The sequence below is a fragment of the Manacus candei genome, unplaced genomic scaffold (genome assembly GCF_025592945.1).
Source record: "Manacus candei isolate 608988 ecotype Guabito, Panama unplaced genomic scaffold, ASM2559294v1 h1tg000008l, whole genome shotgun sequence".
NCBI classification, from domain to species: domain Eukaryota; kingdom Metazoa; phylum Chordata; class Aves; order Passeriformes; family Pipridae; genus Manacus; species Manacus candei.
In genome coordinates, this window is record NW_026138056.1 from 9,328,100 (window position 1) to 9,349,297 (window position 21,198).

The 21,198-nt window shown below is 37.8% G+C and overlaps 1 long non-coding RNA gene across 1 annotated transcript in view; it reads right to left on the minus strand.

Annotated features, from left to right (window-relative positions):
* Window positions 1-398: 398 nt before the first annotated feature.
* The window catches only part of LOC127465215 (uncharacterized), a 32,934-nt gene continuing 12,134 nt past the window's right edge, over window positions 399-21,198 (minus strand). The window contains exon 3 of the long non-coding RNA XR_007901946.1: window positions 399-559. This is a non-coding gene — a long non-coding RNA (uncharacterized LOC127465215). The remainder of the gene's footprint in view (window positions 560-21,198) is intronic.

The following is a 21,198-nucleotide window of genomic DNA, read 5'->3' on the forward strand; positions in this document are numbered from 1 at the left end:
GGTGGTGGCGGTAGATGACTCATAATCCAGATCCATATGAAAGAGTAGACAGCACTATGACTCTGTAAACACTGATCTTTGTACTTTTCTTCAAGTGTTTATTTCACTAAACTCTTTTATGAAGTTTTCCAAAAGCACTGTATGCCTTTGCTAACCTGTTGTCTATCTCTCCGTCAATCCTACCATCTGAGGAGATGAGGCTACCTAGGTAATTAAACTGCTGGACTGATTTGAGTTCTGATTCACCAATGGTGATATGGGGATGACAGAAGACATCCTGAGGTGCAGGTTGATAGAGAACTTTTGTCTTCTTTAAGCTGACTTCCAGCCCAAAAGCTCAGCAGCGTCTGCAAAGCAGGATGTTAAACGCTGCAGAGCTCCTTCTGTGTGGGCGACAAGGGCGGCGTCATCAGCATAAAGCAGCTCCTGGACAAGGTGGTTTAAGGTCTTGGTGTGGGCCTTCAGTCGCCTTAGGTTGAAAAGGCTTCCATCAGTACGGTATCGAATGCAGATTCCATCTTAATCATTGAGGTCTGCCGTGGCCCTTTGGAGCATCATGCTGAAAAAGATTGTGAATAGGGTTGGTACAAGAACACAGCCTTGTTTCACACCATTGGTTATTAGAAAGGGCTCAGAAAGTGCATTGCCATATCTGACTTGGCCGTGCTGATCCTCATGAAGTGAGATGATCATTTTAAGGAACTTTGGGGGTAACCTAAATGTTCCAAAATCTGCCATAGACCTTTTCTGCTCACAGTATTGAAAGCCCTGGTGAGATCAACAAACGTTGCATAGAGACCTTTATTGTGTTCCCTACACTTCTCTTGCAGTTGTCTGAGAACAAATATCATATCTCTGGTACTCATGCTGGCTCTGAAACCACATTAGCTTTCAGGTAGAATTCCTTCTGCCATAGCGGGCATTAATCTGTTCAAAAGTATTCTTGCCAGGATTTTGGCAGTAATGGAGAGCAGAGTAATACCATGGTAATTTGAACAATCTTATTTAACTCCTTTTTTCTTATACAAAGTGATGATGACTGCATCACGAAGGTCTGATGGTAGTTCACCTAGTTCCCAACAGTGCACCAAAAACTCGTGAATGCGCGGGAAACCCCGTGGGCCCTGGGCGTGAGAAAGGAGAGGGGGAGCTTCACTGGTGAGGATTGCACCCTCGTGGGAGAGGAGAGGGGGAGCTTCGGAGCACACAGAGGTTTGCTGGTCCAGTTTAGGGGAGGGGAGGAGTGTCGGGTGGGCCGTGGGGGTCCTTGGACTAGTGGGAGGGTGGGCGGGGCAGTCCTGTATGGAGTGTCGTAGGTGAGCAGGGCGTGGGGAGATCTGTGGTAACACAGTGGGGGGACGATAAGGTCTGGGTAGATAGTGGGTTCTTCTGGGGGGTTGGGGGGTCTTGGCCGGGCTGGAGCCTTGCGAAGTACCCAAGCCATGGGTGGGTGCAGGGGCTGGAACAGCTTGTTCTTGGCTCACCTGTGGCTACTGCCCAGGTTCGGTATGTTCTGGATATATTTATTGCGTCCTGAAAGGGTGGTCAGGACAAAGGGATGTTCCTGGGTATTTCCCTGGGATTGAGTATAGATGGGTGGCAGAAAACTAGGGAGTGAAAGGTTTGTCCTAACCATAATACATAATAATACAATATATTATCCAGTACCTTGATAGTTTGGAAGTTATAGAATAATCTTCTGTGCTCACATTATGTGGACCAAGAGCTGGACACACTATATGGTGCCATGCTCTCCAGCTGTGGAACAGGAACCTCTTCTAAAAGCTTATTTCTATCAACACTCATTTCTAGATTGATATGAGATTCAAAAAAATTTAATAGAGTTGCTATGCTGTTCAGGATTATAGACTGAAGATGTGGCAACAGAAAGCAGGGGTTCTGTTGTTTTTGAATACTACACACCAAAGAAGACCAGAGGTATACATTAAATGTATTAGTACTAAAGGAGTGGAATGATAATTGAAACATCTTTCTGCTAAACTCTTTTGATATGATCACCTCATACTTCTCTTTTATTCCCATTATACTTGTCTCTTCACCTTTTATGCCATCTGGCAGAATGAATAGCAAGCACCTTGAGGAAGGAACAGGGTTTTGTTATGTTTCTCAAAAACTGCTTATGTATTTCAGTTCTGACTTGATATTCTTAGGCTCTATCATAACACTTTATAGTGACAACATTTATCAATGAATTGATGCAAAGGTGACCTATTTTAAAATAAATATTTCTCTAGCACATATTCACTCTGGGAATTCGTCCCTTTGTATCTTTTTACTGTTTCCCTAGTCTGAATTCCGTATTCTATGGGTTATCTTTTGACTATTGAAGCAGTTAAGATTACGGGAAAAAAATGCACTACATCACTTGGCTTCTTTTTTCCTACAGAATTTATGTTTATAGAAATCCACATAAGAGATTCCAATGTTTATTTAGCTAGGAATAGAGATGGGCACATAAGTATTTTTCCTGTACTATGTAACTAACTTTCAAGAAGCCTGTTATGCATATTCTCATAGTTATTTTATTTTATTCAAAATGTTCATATTATTTTATCAATGATGTAATTCGCATTTCCAAGGTTTTTTAGAATCCAACTTGCAGTGGACTTGGAACTGTTAGGATTACAGTTGGACTTCATGACCTTGAAGGTGTTTTTCAAAATAAATGATTCTGTGATTCTATCACATCTTGAAATTATTAAAACTTTTCCAATTTTTTGTTCTAATGACATCCTGGTAGCCTAGCTTAGCACATTACTTCCAGAGATACCTGTGTAGTTAACTGAACTTTTCTAAGCTTCTATTAAGTCTCTCAAACATACGCTTAGTTTAAAAACAACTAACTGGTGTGAAGAGAAATGATTGGACTTTGAGTCAAACCCAGTTTGTTCTTGATTCAAGTCCATCCAATAATACGTTTTATTCATTCTCAGAAATTTTCAAAGTCAATAGGCTGTTAAGTGCTTGACTTCTTACTGGGATTCAAACTGTTTCTTTAAAAGTCTAAACCTCATGCTTGGAAAAATGTGTTAATGGAATTATGTTGGGCAGAGCTAGACTAAAATGAAGTATCTTCTGATCCTTCCACACAGACAATGTGCATCTCATATGATCCATTCTACTTCAAAAGTACCATTCCCTGAAAACAAATTAAGCTGCAAAGAACCAACACAACACTGGGGGCAGAAATAGGGAACATTAGAGGTAGGGGCCTAACACAGGAGCAGAATACATGAGCAGGGTAATTATAATACTGGTGATGTTATAGTAAAATGCTTGTGCTTGCTTATACTGGGCTAGAGTTTCATGCTCAGGTGTCTAATCCAGGTGTCTAATTATAATGCTCAATAATCTGTATTTAACTGCTTTTATTAAAATGATTGCATAGAAATAGAGTATGAGGGTCTATGAATGACTAAGGGAAGTTTGTCCTAAGTATTTTACACTTCAGGAGTCAAGCAAGGGGAACAATAAAAAGATTGGTAAATAAAAATTCCTTCATAGCAATGAAAGTTTCCATGAAAACACAGGGTCATATATCTCTGAGGCAATCACCTGAGACACTAACATAAGGACTAGATCACTATGATACAGATCTTGGTAGGTCCTGTTTATGATACCTTCCTTTCTGTTGGAATTCACTGTATGAATTATCTTCTTTTCAGAAGGAAGACAGAAAACATAGAAGGTTTGTACCAGGTTGCTATTGCACTCTCAAACTTAGCAGGTGCTCACCTATTCTTAACTATCAGCAAAAGGAGTAACTGTGACCAACAAATTAGCATGAAAAAAATTCTGGAAATAAAACAAAAAAAAAATCTGTGGTCAGTATTAGTAATCTACTTTTCTTTTTCTTAATTAATTTGCATATTCATGATGGAAATGTGATGCTGTTAACCAGTCTGCTTGAACATAACATTCCCTCAATACTTTTATTTATTTTTCTGTTTTTAGTCTTGATGGTCTTGATAACTGTGTAACATCCAACTCATTAAACTGGCTGAGATATGAAGAGTCCCTGTAGCCTCAGCTTCTGAAACTGGGAAATAGGTCAAGTATTACAATAAATGCTGTGTCTAGGTGGAATAATAAACATGAAAAAATTAATGTACATCCAACCTATGTTGATATAAGGTTTCTGATAACCTCTAATTAACCAGACCACTCGTGCACATGTTCTTGAAATAGTCTTCTCAAGGTGCTAATTAATAAGCACAAACCTCCTCTGACATATGGCAGAAGCTTTTAAAAAAATTTGTTTCTAGCCTCCCATGAGACTTGAGCATTATACAGATATGTGGCCAATTGGTCTTACCCGAAAGAGACAATTCAATGTAGATGTGAAAGAAGTGTTTTTCTACTTCATTATCAACAGATAGCTAGCAAAATCTGGGTTAGATTCTGATATCCTTACTTGTGTAGAGTAACATCATATATATTTTATGCTATACGCAAAAGAAACCATTCTGAATTCAGGCAAAACCATTGGTGGATAAAGGTATCTCTTGTAACAGTTAGAACATCATATTCTGATTGATATTTACTAAGTTTGAGATAAAGATATCTTGCTTTTGCTACTCTGAACATGTTTATAAACACAGGCTCACAGTTAGCTGATGTACTAAATGAACAGACTCCGCTTCGAAACACCTGACTCCATTCTGATGCCTGTTCCATCAGCTGATGGCCAGAGGGAAGGTGGGTGGGATTTTGCACTATTCACACAGAGCCTTCATTTGAGGACATAACCTGCAATGCCTGGGCTGAGAAGGATGCAAACCTTGCATCATGTACCACCTCAGCAGCTTCAGGTGGAGCCTGCCGGAACAGCACCAAATAATTTCCCACATCAAAAATGAGATACCAGAGGGGTCTCATCAACAACTCACTGGTACTCTAAGGGGTGAGGATACCACAAGCACAGCTCCTGTGATGCGTGTGTGCAGGGGAGAGCTTTGCTGTACTTACTAAGAGCAGTCCCAGTGCTGCCAAGATACCTCATCCCCTGGCAGAAGCTGATCTGTGGGGTAGAAAGTGTGCCTAGACTTTGTCTACCTTGGCTTTTGCTTAAATAATAACAACAAAAATAATAATAATCCACCATTAATAACAATATAATAACAATAGAAAATAGTAAAAATCACCATTCACATAAAATTGTCTGCACTGAATTAGACCAAAGGTCCATTTTACCCTCATGTTGTCTTCTGACACACCTCTGTGCATATACTTGGAGCTGTATAATCACAAGGACACATGCAGTAGATGTAAAGTTCACTAGGAGCTACTCCAGCTTATTCCAGCTGGGAACTGCCCCACTATTGCTAAGCTACCCACTGGAGTCCTCCATGCTCCCTACGTGAAATCTCACTGCCTACTGAGTGTGCTATTTACATCTGGATGTAAACATGCAATTTAATATTGCATACAAAATTCAGCAAAAGACAACATCCAGAATTTAAAACATTTCTGACAAGTTGGTAGGCTTTTAATTTTTTTTTCCTATGAAACTTTAAACTTTGCTCTGTCTAGTTAGAGGATATGATGCCTGTGTAAAAGACATTGCCTTTAAAGCAAGGAAGAGATTTGTCTTATACTCAGTTTGCATGCAAGTGTGAGATGTTGAATATCAAATAAGTTTTTTACAGAGCTCAAATATCCAATCCCTGCTCACCAGCAAGCATTACCATTGGTTTTCCAGAAGTTAATGACGGGATCCAGTGAACATCAAGAATCACAGTTTCAGCCAAGAGGATTTTTGCTTTAGGAAAGTGCAGGGCAGTACCACACAAAACTGTCTAACACATTACTACAGACAGAAATATCACTTAAGGATGCACAAGGAAATACTTGTTCAAAATCCTGAAGTAATGTCTTAGCTATCATAGGAACCTGTCATGGTATTGACATTCATTCTTACATACGACCATGAATATTTCATGACCAAGCAGATTAAAAACTGTTTTAAGTAATTATTCTGAGCTGTTTACTACTAAAATCTTTGTTGCATCAAGGCTGTGTTTTCCATATTCTTTTGGTACAGAATATACTAAATATTTTCAAATCAACCAAATCAATCCAAATATAGCATGTGTTCAAATAAACTATTTGGCATTGCTGAGAAAAAGTAGTAATTGTGTGGCATTAATATAATGAATTGATGTTGCTAACTACTAAAGCAGTTGCAAACAAATTTTCCAGCAATTCTTTCATGATTAGGGAAAAAAGCCGAGTTTGAAAACAAGAAAAAAGTTAATTATTCATGAAATCTTCATAAAAGTTAACTTGAGTACCACCCCCACCCCCTAATTCAAACATACATTTGTCCTCATCTCACCTCTGAATCATCTATTCAATCTGCCCTTTCTCCCTCATGCTGTGCTGAACTCATTGCTTCAGTCATATGAAAGAGGGAGCTGGGACGCAGAAATGTCTTTGCGCAACACCCCAGCCTGCTCCCATTCAGAAACAGTAAAAACAAAAATGATATAAAAGGATGTCAGCCTCTTGATTATACATAGAGTTGATTTCTTTTCTGTGAGCTCGGCTTACAAATAAGAATCCAAGACTCAGTATTTAGAATGAAAAATACACCCTAATAGCGCAGGGTCTTAAGTCAGCAAACAGCCTAATATTCTGTATGTTCTTCCTATTACGCTTGCTTTTGAATAACAGGTGAACTGGAGTCTCTGCGCACACAGTTATCTAACGAGGTAGTCCTTTTATGCACCTCTAGAATTTTCACAGCCCTTTATGAACATCTCCTTTACATTGTTGCAAGCTCCCAACCAGCACCAGTAGAACACTGTGGGTGGCAGACAGCGCCTAGGTCAAAGGCGTGGAGAGTATCTCCCAGCACGGATGTTTCTCAGGCCATTCAGCAGCTATCCTATAATTAAAACAGATTAAAAAAACACTATCAAGCCAACTATGAATATATCCCAAACCCAAATATTTCAGGGAGTATACGGTTTGCATTTCTCCTTCATAACTATGGACGTGACAAAGGTCTAGTTATTCATTTCGAGTAACTCTCAGGAACTGGAAGAGAGTGCTTCGTCCTCCCAGTTAGGGTTCTAATGATTTTGACATTAACTTGGATTCATTCCTTTTCTTCTAACATTTTACATTCTTTAGTTCTAGATAATTGTTCCTCAGGACAACTACAGAAAACAACACAGCCTGGACCCCCAAAGTAGTGAAAACTCAACATTTTAAATTAAATCCACACCAGCTGCGAGGCCTCAGTTCCTTGAAAATTAAAATCACAGTTTCTTCTTTCATGTTGTTTTTATCAAATCAGAATTTAGGGATTGAAACAATATTTAGCATATTTTGCATTACTATATTTGATTTTGAGGATGGAATTGCCAACAGCTGAAGCAACCACTTCCAAACTGGGCAATTTCTCTTAAAAGTACGATTTTTAAAAATTTTATTTTAGTTGATTAATTCCTATTCATGACACATGTTGGCATTTCGTGATGCTCAGGAAACCTCTAGAGCACAAAAGCAAGTGAGAGGGGTGGGCTTATGGAATCTGTATTATGGCTATTGATGAATGTTAGTGGAAAAATCAGAAGTATAATTATAAATGTGTTTCCTTTTTACTATCACATTCTATAAAGAACAAGTCCTTTCATATAGCAAATTTCTGTCTGAATGGAGAATTTTATGTTCATAACAACTCATGAGGCAGAAAGATTTAAAAATTCACTATGAAGATTAAATGATAGTACTAAGAAGCAATTGTTTACGTTTGTTTTTATGGTTTTGCACATACTTAAATACAGGTAATTTCAGTGTACTATGTCAAAAAAAACAAAACAATGATGAACCTTTATATTTTCTAAGGCACATGGTGCAATTCCTGGGGCCGTCCAGGGCCAGGAGTTGGATTTTGATTAGCCTTGTGGGTCCCTTCTAACCCAGTATGTTCTTTGATTCTATGAATCTATAATTTCCAAGACACAGTATTAGAATCTCAGTGTTATCAAACTTATTAGACTGTAAAAAATTCTTTTTTTCTCTTCATCACTATAAACAGAAATAAAGTACCTGTGGTAAGTATGTCTGGTGTGGTGCATTTTTATTTTTCTGAGCTTAACATATTACCAGGGACATGGGACATGGTTTCTATTCATAGTTTAGTTATGTGGAAAATTGTTTGATGAAAACAGGTGACAGTTTCTGATAAAGAAAAACCCACCACCACCACAATCAACAGAAAAATATGGAATTCAGAATTGATGTCCAATTTAAAAGATTTCCATATGTTTTAGAGAAAATACATTTACATACAAAGTCCCTGTAATGGCTTAATTTAAGACATGGGTGCAAGCAGATATTATGGAATCTATGGACAAAGAAGAAAGAAAGAAAAAACTGATTTTTTTCTTAAGTTTATTTCAAAATATTTGTTCCAAAGCATTCCAGAATGCTTTGATATGGTATTTAAGAGTAGGTGTGCATAAAAATTTCAGTGCATCTTTAGATCTTTGATTATCACACTGTTTACTGCATTCCTACATGACAATGCCTCTTTGCTAAATCAGAGCTATTTTTATGTCCCCTGTGGGATAGCTGGCCCACCTTGTAAAAGTTAAAAATTATCATTGAAGAAGGTTTAATAATGAGAAAAAAGGAATGCTGTGTGCCAGTCCACTTGAAAGAGGGAGCAACGCAGACTTGCAGGGCCTAACTGGCCCTACTGTGGATGGTCCTGTGAAGGAAGAAGCCTGGGGTCAGAGGACATGTGTTGGGCACAGTGGGGAAAGCAGCTAATATTGCTTGAATGTGAAAAGTGCTGTAAGTTACTCTTCAATATTTGTTGATAGCAATGCTGTAAATGTGGACTTCCAGTTGCCATGGTTACAAGCAGACTTTAATACAGACTGGTAACAAAAAAGTGCCCTCCAGTTATTTGTTGCCTGTCTCACATGTTCCCCACTTTTCATAATGATTTATTCCAATTGCTTAGCACTTCTCATAGAAATATTCATCACCTTCTGGGGCTCAGTTTTTCATTCTTCTTTAGCTTCCACTAATAATTCAGGACATTGAAAAACTGGAACCAATAGTAATGTTTTAACTTCTTTTTTTCCTACAGCAATTGCCTGGGTGTGAACACGTTAACTATGCATAAAATCTACAGTTTATTAAGATGCAGTTTCAGCCATAACAAGACATACAACAATATTTTTGTGACTTTTTTTCTTTTTTTCCCCTATATATATTTTAATTAACCGTTAGCAGATTAAGCTCCTTGTCTATTTTTTCAGAATTGTTTTTCAGCCTCAGTGCCTACTGCAGAGCACAAAGTGAAGACTACAAATGAAAGTGAAAGCTGTCTTAACTACTTCCAATTCACAAAATTTAAAAAGTGCAAAAACATAACCTAGGAGAAGTAATTGAAACTTTGGTTATTCCTAGAGCCGTTGTAATAATCTATCTATCATATATACTATCATTAAGGAAAGTACCACAAGGTCTGTATCATAACATTAAGCACATAGAAAGGATATAAGCTTTTCCACTACAGCAGAGATGTGGATTTTGAGCCTTGACTTGGTCCCTGGACTGAACATTTCCCCTGAGCTGCAGAAATCCTGTGGCTCTAGGGTTGTTCTCTGTGCACTGGCAGAGTTTGGAAAAGAAAAGTATAGTCAGATGGTCAAGATTCAGATTTTTAGTGAGCTTTTTACTTTACTGAGTGACTAAAGCTACAGAAACCATCCAGGCAATATCAAGTCAGCTTCAAGCCATGGGCACCTCAAATGAACAAACTGTCTTCATATGAATGTACCATGTCCCAGGAGAGATTGACTGGTAAGGTACTTCCTCACTGTTCCTCCAAATGCAATGCAACTTTGTCAAAAAGAGGCTTCTGGCACTGAGAGAGTCAGGGAGAGTTATTTGATGTCCTCGACATGTTATCGTGTGTATATTCACTGACAACCCTTCAGCATCACTCAGGATGCAATCTACTATCCTTGATTGTCTCTCAACTTCAGTAACTGAACATCTGTCCGCTGGGGACAATAGCATTTTTAAAGTTAATCTCTATTTGCACAAGCTCTACAGAAGCTATTTATCAAAACTTATTAGACGCTAGAATTTCTTAGGCTGTCATATGGTTTTTATTTTTCTTTGGTTATAAGCAATATAGCAAGTAACTTCCTTAGCAGACGGAAGTTCCCTCTGTATTTTTATGGTTTTATGATAGATACAATAGTAAGCCTTGGTTTTTGATGGTGTCCTACATTTTTTAAACACCTTCACAGCAGGTTCTTGTTTTCATGAAACACGGGCTTTCCCACTCAGTTCTTTCATGTCACTATTTCAACCACAGATAATCCTTCCTTGTCTGGAAGAGCGTGGTATGGTAAAGCTATCACACTCACTGGAAGAGATCACAGAAGAATTACTGTTCTCCATGGGCCTCTGGCAGAAGTTTGAGGGGAACTGGCATATCACTTTTTGTTGGGAAACATGAGGAGCTCTGTTCATTGGAGCACGCATTGCATGTGCCTGTAGTTAAACAGTGGCACCAGTCCAGAATGGGAAGAGGATTTTCACCCAGACTTCTGAGGAATAAATGATCACAATAGGGGGTAACGAAAAGAAAAGTCCTTCCAGTCATACGTGAAAACACATCATCTAAGGGAAAACACTAGTTTATCTGGTTTTGGTCATTTGTAAGCTTACACATCTGTAATTAGTCATTGGTGCCTTTTGCACAGATCTGGGTGGTCATGCAGGGTTCTGGATTCCTTTTTCATTTTCTTACCATCCTATTCTCCTCTTGACATAGTCTCAACTTCCTTGCCAAATAAATTTCCTTAATGTCATCAATTCTACAAGGTTTTGTAACTGTTCTGGCAAGTTTTCTGTCATGATCTGAATTGCAAAGAAAATTATTATTATTACTTTATTATTATTATGATTATGATTATTACCCCTGAAAAGAGAATTGGCTTTAGTATTGCCGGGGCTGGCTGGGAATGTAAATTTCAGGAAGCTCACAGTGCTCCTATCAAATGTCAGCCAGGTTTCAAAGCTATTATCTTAGTAGGAAACAATGTCAATATTTCTGACTGTCCTATCCAAGGAATGAGTTTCGCTACTGGAGCAGTTGGCAGCAGGCAGGCAGATGATTGACAATTTTGTGATGTCCTGTATTGCAAAAATCAAATCTCCTGTTTGCTATATAGCTTTTGAGGTAGCTCCAGAAAACTGGACAGGTTTTTCAGGGATCCTCTGTTTCTCATTCAGTACAACTATTGCCTCAAATACCTTTCTTAGTCTATTTTTCGAAGTCAGTACTTAGCACCTTCCAAAAATCTTTTGAAATCTTGACCAAAGAAGTCTTTGACCAAATCAATTAAGCAGTATGCTATTAATGCATGAAGATGTGCATTCTCAGTTTTTTAGACCAGGTCCTGAAATAGAAAGAACATGAAAGTAAGTAATTCATAGTTCCTTTTGCTGTGTGATTTAGGAGGCTCTACTCACTTTTGTCCGAACTTTTGACAAAATACCAGTGTCTACCCAATCCTGTCTTACCAGAGGGTAGGAATTATTGAGACATTCTTAGAACACAGGTAGAATAACAAATTATCTGGAGCAAGGCTGAGAATTTGCTGTCTCAATTCTCCAGTGCATACTGGTAAACCAAAGGCTGTTGTCCCTCAATGAAGGATGTGCCATACCTTGCGTTTACCACAATTGTGTGAAATTATCATAGGATACATATGAATTCACCAGGGAGTATCTTACATACTTGCAAGTTCACATTCCATTCAACTTTTTGATTATTGTAGCTGGACCCACACAACAATTTAATACTACTTTCCCAAGGAAAATGATTCTCAATGTGATGTTGTCCCTGTACTTCATATGAGTTAATGCTGTTATCTTCTGATAGCTAAATGATTAACTCCTGTCATTGGTATGCTGCTTGTGTGTGCCAGCTGACCTTTGAAATAACAACTAAAAATTAAAACCCACTCCTTATAAATATAACTCACACTTCGAGTAGGAAATGAGCTGAAGCAATTTATACTTATGGCAGAAGGTGACATACATGTTCCTGCTACAGAATTTCAAAAATATTTCAGATAAATCTGAGTGGCCTTTTTGTATCATTTCCCTGCACATTTTTCCTGTCTGGGTGCTAATCAGCACAATTTTTCCTGAACAAGGAACAGCAGAGAGCAAAGGTACAGGCATGGGAACACCAAAAAAAAATAAAATAAAAGAACAATGTTTAGTAACATAAACAATGAAGAAATCGCAGCTGTAGCCACACAGAGAAACATCAGATTTTACAAGAATTTGCAGTGTTTCTTTGTTTGGCTGCTGTATATTTGAAAAGCTGGGAAAAAGAGAGCAGTTCAAATGAGGGAAGACTGAAAGACAACATCAGGAATAGTGAATAAAATAAAATTATTTAGCCTAAGTTTTGTACAACTTGAACACTTACCTTCGCAATTTTCATTTTCAGTCAATCTTAATTTTTAAATAAAAAACCTAGAATGTTAATGCAATGATTTTCTATTCATCATGAATAATAAACAGAATAGTTTAAGATTCAGACATCTCAAGTTTGCAAATTAGTTCTCATGGTGAGTCAGAAAGCAGTGACCAAAGTAAATTTATCATGTGAACTGATGCAAGAATGTGGTAAATCCTTCACAATGCTCATAAATCACTGGGATTACAGCTGTGCCTATTTCCCTGAACTTTTGTTCTTTCAAGTAATTTGATTCATCTCAGTCACTCTGCAGCTATTCCACCAGTAAAAATTACCTGAAACTTCAGGTTTTCTTCTTCTGTGTCTGTGCACAGGAGCTACATAAATACATATACATATGTACATGGAGACTGACTACTGAACCCCCACTGCTCATCACTCAGTCACTTGGTATTTCCAAGTTTAGACAACCATAGGCCAAAAAAAAGAAAACTTCATGATCAAAAATAGGAAATCCCTATTTGGTACTGTCAACGAGTCATTCACATAGAGAAAAATAGTGTTTGTATCCCCACAAACATCACTGGTCACTACTGAACAGCCCAAGATTGAGGTAGACCCATGCAAGGTTGATCTAATTCCAACATTTTCCCTGCGATTGGTCATTTGTGAGCAAGAAATTCAATGCTCCAGACAAACAGAACATAGCAGGGTATGGATGAAGAGAGGTATTTAAGGGTTTAAAAGAAGGGAGGAGGAATTCATCCTGGGATGTGGTGGTTTAAGACTCCGCAAAAATCCAACTTCCGAGTTCGAGCCCCCCTTCCACAATTTGCTTCAGTGTGAGAGGGTTTTCAGACAAAACACAGCTACTCAGCACTGGGGAAAGGGGAAAATACTTAAGAGGTTTATTTACATACATATATATATAGGTAACAACTTACATTTCTTCTATGATGAAATAATATATTTACATTAGATTAAATTTCTCTTTTTCTTCAACAAGAGTCTGGGAAGAAAAGAGAAAAGTTCTTTTGTCACTTTTCAGGTCACAGTTCCTTCAAATTAGTTTCTGTGGTATTAGTTAGTGTCTTTTATTTTTAAGGTAGCAGATTTGAGTATTGCAGTCAGAATTTTCTTGTTCTTACTTTGTGAAAATCCCAGTCTCTCAAGCCCGAGCCTTCAGGGGACTTCCTTAGAGACTTTCACTCCTCCTTCTCTGGTGCTGCTGCATTTCGGAATTCCCTTCAAATGGAAATCCACCCCTCTTTCCAAAAGAAGGTCTCTAGAAGGGGTTTTGGGGAGATTTAATTCAATCTTACCCCCAAAACAGTCTTCATTGAGTTTTCTCTGTTCTGTTGCCAGCTCTCCCTTATTGCAAGACATCTCTCTGCGTCTTTGAGCCTGGCTCCACACCATCTCACTGCTGCTGGCTATCTTTTTTCTTTCAACCACCGCTGTCTCTGTTCAACTCTGCACGTGGCAGTCCTTTTTCCCCCTCACAGAAGAGGGGAAAAGAAGTCCCCCTTGATCACCAGCCTCAGGGGGGGCTCCACTCAGCTACTGAGCTGCTCCAGGCCCCCCAGCCCCGGGCTGGAGGGGAGGGCCTGCTGGCCCTCCCTCCTTGTGGATTCACGACATGGCTACAACTTTTTTCAACTACCTCAACTTCCTTCTCCTCCGGCCTGAGACATATGTTGATTTTTACAGTAGTGAAATGTAGCTTCTGATTGGCCCTGGCAAACCAGGAACACCATCCCCTGGTGGTTAACCCCCTGGTTAACCATTTTTTTCTAACTCCAGGGGAAAACACTTTTTATCCTAGGACATGGGGTCAATTTGCCAAATCTGAAAGCGTGCAATCTAAAATGTATATTTTATGTCAAAGTAGCTATTCTAGACCAAGTTTTCCAAAGCAGATGAACATTTTGAACATATAAAAAAGAAAGAGAACTCAAAGTGTAGCAGTTCAAAAATAAGCATATTTAATGTTCTTTGAATTTGGATTTCAATATTTTGTCGAAGTTTATCTTCTAACAAGTGACTAGGGAGGGAGGGAGATTTTTCTTCAATTACCACTGCTTCCACTGCTATTAATAGTGATGTTTTTTTAAATGTAGGTAATCATTATGGAAACTTTTGTCACAAATATTTCTGTGGGAGAAAAAAAATGTACTGAGCTTTCTCTTTGGTTTTGAAATCTGAGCCCAAAATGTAACTTTCCTTTTCTTTCTCCTCTGTTATTCCCTTCAGAGAAAAGAAATCAAGATGAAGAAAAGAAGGAAGGAAGGAAATAAAAAGAGTGGTAAAAGAAACCACCAGCCATCCAACCTGAAAAATGAAGTAATTTGAAATGGAAGGTTTTTTACTTGAGATCTCTGGTTAAAAAGAAGGAAATTTACAAGTCTTCCCTTCTTCCACCTTCCAGACTAAGCCCTTCGTTTGTATCGCAAGTATTTTTTTCCTGCTTTTCTTAATCCTTGTTTCCTGTGCACATTATAAATCTTCAGATATTAATCAGAAACTTTTTCATTAAAACATGTAATCACAATAGGATGTCTGATATTCATCCATGATCAGTGGAACCAGCATGAGTCTTTTCAACTATTTCAATGAGCCATCCATCAAAGCCCCATTTTTTTACTAGAAACTACTTGTATTCATCCACTTTGTGATAAAAATTAAGCTATACTTATATCTTAATAATGTTATGAATAAAACAGATTACAAAATCCTGCAGAGGCAGTCTGTCAGTCTTAGATCCTTTGATAGTTATATTAGTTACACCTGTGCTCCTGATCTGACAGCATGCTTAAATAGTCATGGGTTATCCACACTGAGTGCAAGTAACTCAAGGTAAGACCTTAAGTCTTTGGAAAAATGCATATGAGAACAGCACTCCCCAAAGCTAAAACAAATAAATCAAACATTTTTTTAATAGTCTTGAGATACACTTGAGAACTGAATTTGTTAATTCTCAAAAAATCAATTCCAAAGCCTTTATTAAAACTACATCTGCTTTAATTAGTTATGTAACTTCTTCATTATATCCCTGTGTATCAGAACAACATGAAAGAAATGGGAGCAAGGAGTGCAAGGAATAATAAGAGGTGCTGGGACTGCAATACACTTTTGAATAATTTGGCAGGTCTCTTTGCTTGATAATGACAAACACAGGAACAGACATCCAGCCAGCTGCAGCAATATGGCAAGCTACTTTATGAAGGTAAGTTGGATGTGAGCAAAATCATAGCAACAGCCAGTATTATTTTAACCCACTAGTCCAGGATCAAGGAAATGCTTTAAATGAGTTCATCTTTTTACATTTTGTCAAATGATTACTGCTTTCAGGAAGGAATTTCAGAAAAAAACCCTCTACCCCACTTAACTAAAAACAATGTACACATCATGTCCTCCTTCAGTAGGGTTTCTTATATGCTCCGTTATTTTAGAGTGGTTTTTCCCTCTTTTTTGTTTCTGTTTATTTGTTTGGGGGTTGCTTGTTTGTGGTTTTTTTACTTTTTTCATGGAAAGGAAGGGACAATTAAGCCCTGAGTACTCCAGAGGAAAGACAAACACATGATCTTGGGACGTGGAGGGATCTATTTTCACTGCTCTTTTTCACAGTAATGCTGTTGTGCCCCTGTGCCCTGCATTTCCCACTGAAGGAAGGTGTAGCAGGGTACCACTGACTTTAGAACAAGGATGAAATGGGGACTGTGCTGTCAGCTATGAAAAGTGGAATGGATAGCCCACATTGGAGGAGTAACCATGGCCATCACAGGAGTGGAGGGAGGTGACACCAGTCCCCATCACCTCTAATTATCAGTAAGTCAAACTATGAGGGGGAATTGCTACCTGCCTATATTCTTAGTGTCTACCAGATGGGTAATGAACACATAGTGGCTGTGCCATTGGTCACAGTCCCTACATATTTAGTTCTGCTCAGTCTTTAAAAATACAAATATGCATAGTTTCATCCTTTCTGATGATGACTTCTGAGTTGTATAGTTTAAGTAATAAGCAACGCTCATGATCCCAAAAATAACCAGACTCTGTCCATAAGACAGTTTCTGTGTGACTAATTGATTTTCTGCTGTGTCCCAACCAAAATGTGAAGAAAAATAAAATTTGGAGAAATCTTCTGTGTTTCATTTTAATGCCATTGGTGTTTTGTTTTGGTTTTGTGCTTTTTTAATTTTATTAATAATCTTAAAGAAATTAGCTAATTCCAAATTGAAAAAATATATTTTCTGTGAAAAGCTAAACACTGTATGGTGTACATTTTGAAACAAAAGAGTCATAGGATGTGTTTCTTCTTCTGAACCAAAACGTCATGCTAGTTTTGAGCCAGCTTCATTAAATTGCAAAATTATCCTAGATCTGCCTTTTTCTTCTCTTCTTTTTGTTTGTTTTGTTTTGTTTTGTAAACTTACAATTCATTAAAATGTTTAGCCCAGCTGCAGCTCTAGTTTAATTTCCCAGAACCAGAAGAAGAAACGTAAATGTGCATAGGTTTTGGTCTAATCAGTTTTAGAAAAGGACCTTTCCATGTAAGGTCCTTGATCCCACTGCTGTCAGCTGGCAAAAGTGAGTTACACACAAATTAACAATGTGTCAGTAGGAGGAAATGTGACTGTCTGTACCTGGGATTTTATATACAGTGAAGAAGCTGGAAGAATAAGCTCTTTTTTCAGATATGTTATAATTGTTACACAGAGTTTTTTAAATATATGTCAAGTACATAGGTTAGACTGTAATAGATTGCAGGGCTTTCAGCTTAGTCTAAATAAGGCAGTAGAATTTAGGCAATATTTTTCATTCAAGTCAGATAATTTTCAAGTTTATTGAAGGCAGAAATTACTTAAAATTCTTCCTTAAAAATCCGAAGGGGTTCTCCCACTCAGAAATTTCAGATGACAGTACTATTTTTCTTAAATCTCCTAGGCCCTTTGTAATAGCTTGCTTTCACTCTCGAAGAAAAATAGCTCTTTCTGGCTAGAGTTACTCTTCACATTTCTGATAAATTGCAAACTGATTTGGTAATTACTCTGAATTAAAGATAGACATGTCAAACAGATCACTTAGAAGTTGATCAAGAGCAAGTTAAAGTGTCAGGATGTAAAATAGAATTAATTAAAACCAGGAAATGGCCGTAGATTTTTTTTACATGAATAATTGTGATTCTTACTAAACAAAGACAAAAGCCACACTACATAAAATAGTTTATATCTCCATTTTTTAAACAATACTCTGCTATTTTGAGGGCTCTGAGTACTTTTAAAACAAACGACTTTGTGCATCAATTCCACATTCTGCATCCCTCCTCATATATCCTCCCTTACCTTGAAAATGCTCTGAAGTCCTCCAACAAGACTGGTAATATATCAAATGCAGAAGCTAAACCACCATCCTTGTAGGATCTATGAAAGCTAACAGTTGTTCTCTTGACATAACAGCTTTGTGCAGGCTCTAGCCCCTGCTCTTAGATTGGCTTAGGGCATTTTGTTGTCCTGGGCTGAGGTTTGAAAGTTGCCACCTTGGTACTGTGTTTTTATTAGCACTCTTTGAAGCTGAGTGTCAACAGGGTACAGAAACTTAATTATTCTTTCTAAGCCAAAGCTGGTCCCCATGGAGAACCTTTTGCTGCAACAGCTTTGGCAACACACATTAGCTGGATAAATAGAGCTAACAGAGCTGTCAGTCGACTACTTTGTGTAGGATCTGTATTCAGATAAGGTAGTTGTTTTGAATAGTTGCGTATATAAATGTATAGATGAACACATACATTTATGTATGTATTAATCATATTAATATAATATGATTAAATATTTAGGCATTTTTAATACTGTTTATGGGCTCAGATGTAAGGATTATGTCTTGGCAATTAACTTCATCTAAGCCACAGTCATAATAATTTTGATTGTAATTTAGAATACTCTACATTGTGTTAGAAAAGGGAGAAAATTGGAAGGAAACACGGAGTCATTACCATTGAGACACTGTGGTTAACCCCTGTCGATATCTGGTTTCAAGTTGTTGGTTACTGAAGAAAAAGACTGACCCTTATTTTAAGACCACTGCTACACTGTAATTAAGCACAAAGACAGTTTTGGTAGGCTTCTTTCCAGAAAAAGCTTCTCAGAACTTTTTCTGTTAAGGATAAGCTCTTTCAACAGCAGCAATTGCAAAAGGTTTTCTCAGGATGGCATTCTAACATGAAAGTCACATCATTCCCATCAAGCATAAAGAGAGCATATAGAAGAAGCATAACTAAGAAAATATAGCTCAACTGACCCTTCAGAACATACTGTATGATGGAAAAGAAGCAAAAATGTGCAGCATACTGTCTTTGTGCAACTCACAATGCCTCTCAGTTCAATTTATAGCAGTGCAGCATAGAATGAAAATAGGATTTGCCATTCATTTGTGTAGAAGGGATGTTCCCAATCCATGAGCCAACAGAATTTTAACTTAAAACTCTACGATTTAAAGGACCCACAAAAAAAACTTTCATAAAACTTTCATAACTTAAGAGTTATAGACAATCTTTCATTTATTTCTGCAAACACCCATTGAACTGCATTTCTCTGTGGAATATTTTGAATAATAATATCAGCACTGACTTGTACAAGAATTGGTGCCTGTTTGTCAGGTTCTCCTGATGACCCTTTAAGGACAGGCTCAGGGAGCAAAAATACCAGGATTTATGTGACAAAGACCCCTAATTAAGATTGAGCTGCCTCATTCCATCATCTGTAACAGAGACCTGGTGAGCAGTCCAAAGCATGAAATAAGTTCTTGGAGTATCCACTTAATAGTTTGTAGTATGAGTTAATACGATGTAATACCACTGAAGCTGGAGAAGAATAACAAGAGTTTGAAACTCGGTGTCTTCACATACCTACCCTGCAGAAAAAGAAAAGCTACCAATGCTCCAGAAGTTGCCTTCATGAAATCAGTAATTTTTTTCTCCCATCATAGCACTTTCTAGTCAGATGTAAAGTGCAATGCTTTTCACCATGGCAGACTACCACTTTGTAAGTCAGTTCATCGTGCTTCTAATAGTGTTGTATTTGATTTATAATATTTGTCTAGCATAAGTAAATCTGGCAGAAGGCAATTAAAATAAAGTTCCCTAAGTTTGCAAGGGTTTCCAGCCTAGAGAAAGCTTAATTAAAGTCAATCATAGGAAAAAGCACTTAGCCCTGCGGCCCTCCACATTTGTCAGACATCTGAATCATGGGAAAGGTTAATTAGAGTCAAATGAGGAAAAAGTAAACACTAGAAGTCCTTTCTGGGGTTCATTAAATTTGAACAAGTCAAAATATGTAATATTCAACTTTGTAACAGTGATCCACACACACCTCTGTCTGCTTTTTTACAATCACACATATTCCAAACACAGAATTAGCACACTTGGAAAGCCTGACTCTTAGTTACACCAGGCCTCCATGGCTCCATTTTGACAGTGAAAAGGAAGTAGATGAAATTTTTATTACCTATTACATTGACAAAAGAGAGTAAAGCAACTTGTGTATATGTATTCATTTTAAAAGGAGAATGTTGTTTATTATTTCTTAGTTCTCCTTCTCTGTATCTCTGTCATCTGGGGGATGAAACAGAGGAAATAAACTTTAAGAATCCTACTATGAAACTCTAAAGAAAACCTCCTAAGTGGGGGCAAGTATGGACCTTGGATCAACTAAAAACCCCAACAATTAATACCTATTGATTAAGCCAAACAACCAAGAAATAAATGGATCTTCCTGAGTGAAGGACATGAGTGCTTGTGTCGGTTTCTTTGCCTGCATAAGCCTTTGGGAGCAGAAGACTCTGTCTCCTTACAAAATAAAACCCAAATGAGACAGGAAATCTCAGTTACTCTGTTCTTGAAGGAGGAAGGAGTGTGTAGAATTGAGAGCTCAAGTGAAAAAAATATTTCTGTTTTGGAAGAGAGATGTTAGAGAGAGAAATATGCTTATTGTATGTCTTCAAGAAGGCAAGAAAGGAGTGTCCAAATTTCTGAGTCTCTGAAGCATGTATCTTTTTATGATTTTTAAGTCCCTGTTGTCCATTGGACATTAATATCTCACCACGGCATTCTTTAACATGTCTGTCCTTTGCCTCCCTTGCACAAATTAGATTCCTATTGAAATAAAATATTTCAAAATGATCCTATTTAGAAGTTAGCTTGGCTAACAGCTCCGGTTGAAGTGATAGGCAAGCAAACGTACATAGATTGCACTTGAAGTATAATTTTCTGTAAAGTGAATAGTTTTCATTTGTATTCATCACATCAACAAATCTTCTGTGAAACACTAACTAGTCTGTCTTTTAGTTTCCTCTTCATGTCTTGATAACCCCTCATTTGATTCTTTATCTACAGTGCTCACAGTGACTATAAATCAGTCAGGACACCGTCATTAAAAAAAAGAAACCAAGTCCCACGCAGATCCAAGCGTGACCCATTTTTATAGAATTTGGCAGACCCAGAGATACAAATGCTAAGGAAAAGAAATCTGAAGAGAAGGAGGACTGCTCTTCATCTAATAGAGGACCTCAGCCTCTTTAGTCTATCACAGAGAGATTTGTTGTGCTTCTATGCCTCCAGCAAAGGCTGCCATCCACATAGTACAAGGTCCTATAGGTCCGGTCTCACAGATTATAAAGCCAGAAAGGTCCACTGCTATCTGTTCCTC